Here is a 6403-nt window from a genome sequence, read left to right on the forward strand (position 1 = left end):
TATTTGCTGCTTTATAAACGTTTGATAAAATTTCAGCAGGAAGAGCTGTCACAGCATAAGCCATGTTGATACCAAACCAGAGCCCAGATGAAGTTGACGGACATAGCAACAGTAACTAAGGGGGGCGGGGCTTAGCCAAAGGTGAATTACCTTAATGCAAAACTATATTATTTAAATCATAAATAAATTCAGTATTTATGTATTATGTAATTAAAAAAATAAAAGTCATTAAAAAAGCTGAATTTTCACTGAAAAAACAGCACTGTGGTCACCCTGATCCAATACCCTGTTCATTCGGTTAGTTATTCACTGTTAACTGACCAGCTCTTTGTGAACATAAAGTTCATATTAAATGTTGCTAAGGCCCATGTTTGAGTAAAGCTAAGATTGTGACAAGAGTCCAGTTTTCTGTTGTGCAACTCCCTGCTGTTCTTCTTCAACCCAGGAGACGTCAGTCAGGCCAAAGCAAACCCATGATTCGAGACAGGGCCAGTCCAAGAGCTTAGAGCACTAGACCCATGCTGTCTATAAACAACATCACATGCTTCTTATTGTTCATGTGTTCAGCAGTTCTCACAGCTTCATAGCCCCTCTGGAGAGAAACTGCTGCCCTAACCAGCTGAAAAAACATGAGCGGGGGGAGCATGCAAATACTAATAATATTACACTGGAATAATGTTTGCCTTCAATTCAAATTTGTACATTTAGTTTAATACCATTACATGGACAAAATTTCATGTTGAAGGCTTTTGAAAGCTTTGCTGCCATCTTGTGTTCCAGTAAAAAAATCATATATTTACGACAAGGCACTTGAGTATTAAATTCTCGTTATCTGTTTTATCTTCTTGTTGTTCCCTCTCTCTTCAACTTTCAACTGATCTTTCTGTTTGTGAGCTCTCTTACACCATGCGTTTTCTAATCCCTACTATTACTAACATGCGTAAATCCAATGTCACACGTCGGAGGCGGTACAATCCTAACAACCTGCGTACCCTTCCGATGTCTTCTACTATTTTCTCTTTTCCTATTGGTCTCTGGAATTGCCAGTCTGCGGTAAACAAAGTTGATTTCATTACATCTATTTCTAGTCATTCAGGTCTCAGCCTTTTGGCCCTGACTGAGACCTGGATCAGACCAGAGGACACAGCCACACCGGCTGCGCTCTCCACTAACTTCACTTTCTCACACACCCCTCGTCTGACTGGAAGGGGTGGAGGTACCGGTCTGCTCATCTCAAACAATTGGAAATCATTTACCACCTCTGTGTAACAACAGCTCATTTGAATCACATTCTATTACCATCACTAGCCCTATTAAAATCCATTGTGTAGTTATATATCGTCCCTCAGGTTAGCTTGGCAGTTTCTTAGAGGAGCTTGATGTGCTACTCTCATCCTTCCCCGAGGATGGCACTCCTCTCATAGTTCTTGGAGACTTCAACATCCATCTTGAAAAACCTCAAGCTGCTGATTTCCACACTCTGCTTGCCTCATTCGACCTCAAACGAGTATCAACTGCGGCTACTCACAAATCAGGTAACAAATTGGACCTTATTTACACACGCTACTGCTCCACTGACCAGTCACTCCACTGCACACCTCAGATCACTTCCTCCTCACTCTCAACCTCAACCTGCCCCAGAACACAACACACACTCCTCCACAGGTCACCTTTCGGCGGAACCTATGCTCACTCTCACCCTCTCGCCTATCCTCATTGCTCTCATCCACACTTCCTCCACCAGACCAGCTCTCAGCACTATACTATCAATACAACTGATACTCTTTTCTCCACTTTAACATCCTGCTTGGACAACTTCTGCCCCCTTTCCTCCAGGCCAGCCCGCGCCACTCCCTCTGCTCCCTGGTTATCTGATGTTCTCCGTGAACATCGTGCTAAACTCAGGGGTGCAGAGAGGAAGTGGCGCAAATCCAAAGATCATACTGACCTTGCTCTTTATCAATCCCTCCTCTCTTCCTTCTCTGCTAACATATCTACTGCTAAAATGACTTACTATCACAACAAAATTAACAATTCTTCTGACTCTCGCATGCTTTTCAAAACCTTCTCCTTCTCCTCCTTCATCAACCCAAACAGCTGACGATTTTGCCAAATTCTTCATAAATAAAACAACCACCATCAGCGGACAATTTACCAATCCACAAACTGACACACACATTTTACCAGCTAACACACACATTCTTCCCTCCTTCTCCTTGCTTTCAGACACAGAAGTCTCAAAACTCCTCCTTTCCAATCGCCCTACCACTTGACCGCTTGATCCTATTCCCACTAACCTACTTTTAACGCTATTTCTTCCTCGGTTATACCTGCACTCACACGCATCATAAACACCTCTCTTCACACTGGTACATTTCCCACAGCATTCAAGCAGGCTCGGGTAACCCCACTGCTTAAGAAACCCACTCTAAATCCAGCACATCTAGAAAATTACAGACCGGTATCCCTTCTTCCATTCATCGCAAAAACACTTGAACGAGTCGTTTTCGACCAGATCTCCTCCTTTCTTACGCAGAACAACCTCTTGGACAACAATCAGTCTGGCTTCAAAAGCGGACACTCAACTGAGACTGCTCTGCTCTCAGTAATTGAAGCTCTGAGACTGGCAAGAGCAGCTTCCAAGTCCTCAGTTCTCATCCTGCTGGATCTGTCTGCTGCCTTTGACACAGTTAACCACCAGATCCTCCTGTCAATCCTAAAGATGAAGGGCATCTCGGGAACTGCACTTCAAGTCTTACCTCTCGGGTAGGTCCTTTAGGGTGTCGTGGAGGGGTGAGGTGTCAAAGACCCAACATCTAGCTACTGGTGTGCCTCAGGGCTCAGTGCTTGGACCACTTCTCTTCTCCATATACATGACATCACTAGGATCTGTGATTCAGAAACATGACTTTTCCTATCACTGCTACGCTGATGACACACAACTCTACCTCTCATTCCAGCCTGATGATCCGACGGTAGCCGCTCGCATCTCAGCCTGCCTGGCAGACATTTCTGGCTGGATGAAGGACCACCACCTTCAACTAAACCTTGCGAAGACAGAGCTACTTGTAATCTCGGCTAACCCAGCACTCCATCACAACTTCACCATTCAGCTAGGCTCGTCATCCATAACTCCATGAAGATCAGCCATCAATACCATCATATACAGTCATGAAACTCTAGAGGGCGCAGGCTAATTTTATTTCAGGTCCTTTACATACATTCTGCAGGCAATCATTACCGCATGGCACAAGCTGATTGGCTCTGCTGATCCTACTTGCTCTACAGCAGCAGCATCAACAGCAGCAGCAGCAGTGTAGCAGATCTTGTAATACTAACACTGCCATATTCAATAACCTATTTATAATACATTCAGAGAGTTGTCGTGAGTGATACATCTTATTTATAGAGCATAAAATAACATTAGGATGTCTTGTTGAACTCATGCTCTCCGAGTCTTGTGTCTGGGTGAGCTTTAATTATCCAGTATGAGCTACAGTCTCGTTGACCCTAAAGAGCTCAGGAGAATCAGGACGCAAGTTCAACCTCAGCGACCCAGACAGTCCAACACTTTCAGAATACTACAGGAAGGACTAGAACATGAGTATTTCATTTCACTCTTATCACATGATTCATTCCTGCATTAAAACCTCTCAAATAAAACATAAAGTGTGCCTCATGTAATGTAAATGTGCATGATTTTTGCAGGAACATCACAGCCATCTGGAGCGATCCAGCACAATCAAAGGTTACACACTTGTGAGAGATGTGGATACGTCATTGTGTGAGAACCTAAAACAGAGGACATATTATGCTTTTTTACATTTTCTACTTTTTTATTGTGTAATGCTGCTTTTTGAGCCTGTAGAGTCTGTAAAAAAGCACAAAGTCACACCAAAGGGAGTTATTCTCTATATCAGTGCGCACTGTTTCTGAACTCCCTGAAACTCCTCCATTGTAGTCTTCAGTTTTCTTCCAGGAATGTACATGTCACAATATCCCTCATTTAAATAATTCCTGCACAAAACATATGCAAAAAAAGGAGTGAGGCCTGGTTGAGTTGCGTTAGTAATGTGTTGAAACTTGCGGTTATGGTAAGGCCTTTAACATTTCCAAAACAAAATTGAAACAGCTGACCAATCACAACACACTGGTCCAGCGGACCAATCAGAGCACACTGCACTTTTCAGGAGGGACTTCATAGAGACCGGAACTAAACAGAGCGTTACTGACAGACTGGGAAGAGAGGTTCTGCAACAATGTCAAATATTTAATAATTATTTTTTTAACATTCAAGCATGAAAAAAAATTCTATTCTACTATTCTAGTAAACCCCCAAATCAAAATCAAGACTCTGAAAAAGGGCATAATATGGCTTCTTTAAATTAAGCTTACATTTTTTTCCATCCTGCGAGTTATATTGTACAATATTATATTGTCTCAACAAGAAAGAAAAGTGATAGTGTTTTGATATTTTGTCTAATTTGAAGTGTGTTTTAAGTATCTAAACACTTTTTGTGGTGTTATAGTTTTTATTAACAATTTGAGTCAGTTTTATTTTTTATATTTGCCATTTAATTTTTATTTTAAAGGGTTTAGTCATTGTTTCTTTTGACATTTTTAGGAGTTTTTTTAATGTCTTTATCATTTTTATAATTTTTAATTTTAAAGTTAGTCATTTTTATTTTTTTTAGCTATTAGCATTTTAGCAATTATAACCCTGGTTTAGCAATTGTATGTTTTTTATGATGCTCATCAAAATACAGTTGCTCCAAAACTTTTACAATAGTGGCAAATATATAATTCATCTTAAGTTCACCAAAAAAATCTGTCTTTTTCTACTCTACAGAACAATGAAAGTGGATGATAACCATGGCTATCAAGCTCCAAAAACGACAACGCACCATTAAAGCATCATAAACATGTCCTGAAATCTTCAAATCCCCCTGTGGTGAAAATTAAGCTTTTGTTAATCTGTGTGGTGTTTTTAATATGCTTTAAGACAAACCATGTGCAAATAATTCATAAGTCAACACCATTGCTGAGTATTTTCAGTGAACCAAAGACAGTCTCAAATAATCGCTGGTGTTTCTGACGTCACAAACTACCTTGTAACCAATCACGACTTCGAGTGGAGCGAGTGGAGGTGGCGCTAATTTGCATATTCATAAAACCCATAGACAGTATATAAAGATAAAACCGCATATACTAAATGAGGCAAGGATGTAGAGTTACATTCAAGCTATTTACAATTTTTAAACAAACGTTTAAATATTTCATTTTGATGATCAAAGATGAGTTTTAAAGGATACAATTATTGACTACAGGGGGACTTTAAACCATACAGTACCTTTGTGTTTTTCATTATATGGTTAAGTTATATGGTTTCAAAATTCCATGATGAAATGATGACAATTCAGATTTTTGGCTGAATTATTCCTTTATTGCATTGGATCATAGTCCTCTCTAGAGGGCAGTATTTTCTCATGATTCACTATTGCATTATAGTAATTCAATACATGCAGTCTGTGACTGAATGATAAAATGATGCTTTTAATTAGTCTCTGGCTCTTAGTGGAAGAGATGACATCATTGGCACACATCCCACGGCCATAACATAGAAAAAAAAGAGTGTGGCATTTCATAGATGCTTTTTTAAATATTATGATTGTATTTTTGCTGCTGTAGCAAACCATAACCTGCAGCCTGACCTCATTTCATCATGTAAATAATACAATGATAAAGAGTTAGACGGCCGTGCCCTGTTGACTTCCACTCCCCGTGCAGATATGAAGGCCTTGAACGACAGGTTTCAGGAACAATACAAGCACGCATTATCCTCACGAATGAACTGGTGTTTGTCCTCGTCATGTTTATTAACCCTGAATGACAATGAAGGTTCATCAGTAACGTATGATGGTGACTTTGTGTTAATACCTGGTGTTTTGTAGAACAACAACAGACTAATATACAATTATAAATTATGAAACAGTAGTCACATATATTTACATTGCGCTTTAATGCAGATTGCTTCAAAAGCAGCTTCACAGTAGTAAACAGGAAAATACATGTTGTAAACTTAAATTTCAGCCGTAAAGCAGCTGTATTAGGTCATTATAAAACTTTATTTGAAGTTATCAGGGTGGAAGTGTTTGTTTCAGTCTCTTAAATGGCTTATCCCTGTTGGTTTGCTCTATATATCAGTGTGGACATGTGTTCTTTACAGAAAAGTCTTTCTTTTAAGTTTTTTTTATCTATTTTGCATTAAGAACAGAATAGATCCTGTTCGTTTGTGTTCCTTTTTTCATGAACAATGAGAACTGGTCCCTGCCAGCATGACAATTTAGTATAATTGTTGCTTTGTGACACTGTGCAGTTCTCCAATGTCTAAATTTAGACAATT

This window comes from Phoxinus phoxinus, assembly GCF_949152265.1.
Source record: "Phoxinus phoxinus genome assembly, chromosome: 23".
Classification (NCBI taxonomy): domain Eukaryota; kingdom Metazoa; phylum Chordata; class Actinopteri; order Cypriniformes; family Leuciscidae; genus Phoxinus; species Phoxinus phoxinus.